General features: G+C 48.6%; 1 protein-coding gene across 2 annotated transcripts in view; it reads left to right on the forward strand.

Annotated features, from left to right (window-relative positions):
- Positions 1–1,050, forward strand: part of TMEM79 (transmembrane protein 79) — a 16,007-nt gene that overhangs the window by 3,302 nt on the left and 11,655 nt on the right. The window lies entirely within an intron of this gene.

A 1,050-nucleotide genomic window follows, 5' to 3' on the forward strand; every position in this document is an offset into this window, starting at 1 on the left:
TGTTTGTGTTATCACCACACACACACACACACACACACACACACACACACACACACACACGGAGAGAGAGGGAAAGTGAGAAAGCAAGCCACCAGGTCCGTGGTCAGCCATGTGGGAATGTCCAGCACCTTCGCCACCACACCACCTGCAGGTCCCCCCCATGTTCAATTCTTTATGAAGCGGCCTGTCTCCATTTGTAAAGGTTCCAGTTGTTAGAAAGTTCTCTATAGTGTCTGCCCTGATTCTGACCTTCAGAATGACCTAGGACACATTCTGACATTTGATCTCAATTCCCCTCATTTTTTTTTTTAGGTTTTTGTTATCTACAGGGCACGTGCATTCGCCAGACAGGCAGAGAGAGACAGAGAGACAGAAAGCGAGAAATCACCCTCCAGGGGGGATGGCCACGCCGCAATCCCTTCTCCTCCATTCTCCTCTCGGGATCTTGGGCACGCACGCATAGGCGCCTGGCATGAGTTTTAAGCCACCGGGTCCGGGACTCGAACCGCGGTTGACTACATGGGAGTCCAGCGACATAGCCATTTCGCTGACTGCTGGTCCCCTCAATTCCCCTCATTCTAACCCCCTGCTTCCCCTAGGGAGCTAAATGGCCCTGGTCCCTTCACTGTCCTGACTCCTTCCCTCTGGGCAAATGAGGTTGGGTGGGGGCCCTGGTCAAGAGTGCTGTCCTTCTGGAGGCTACTACAGTGGAGGCCACATTGGTTCCCCAGGTAACCTCATTACTCTCCTTTCTTTACAAGTTTGCAGTCACCTGATGCCTTAGGGGTGTTTTCACTTGAATTAGTTAACCCTGAAGGCACTTTTGAATTTCTGAGCCCAAATGCAATTTTTCAGTTGTTCCCTGATATATTTTCTCCAGTTATTTTTCAATACAGGATTCAGGTAGATTTAATTGCCAAAATATTTTTCCTATTGAGCCAAAATTAATCTTCCTGTCACTTCTAATTGTAAATCTAGTGAGCAGCCCTCCCTCCAGCCTCCAGTCCATCACTTTCTCTCTGTAGATTTTCTCAAGATAAGTACATTCCT

The sequence above is a fragment of the Tupaia chinensis genome, unplaced genomic scaffold (genome assembly GCF_000334495.1).
Source record: "Tupaia chinensis unplaced genomic scaffold, TupChi_1.0 Scaffold000438_1, whole genome shotgun sequence".
In the NCBI taxonomy this organism is placed as follows: Eukaryota; Metazoa; Chordata; class Mammalia; order Scandentia; family Tupaiidae; genus Tupaia; species Tupaia belangeri.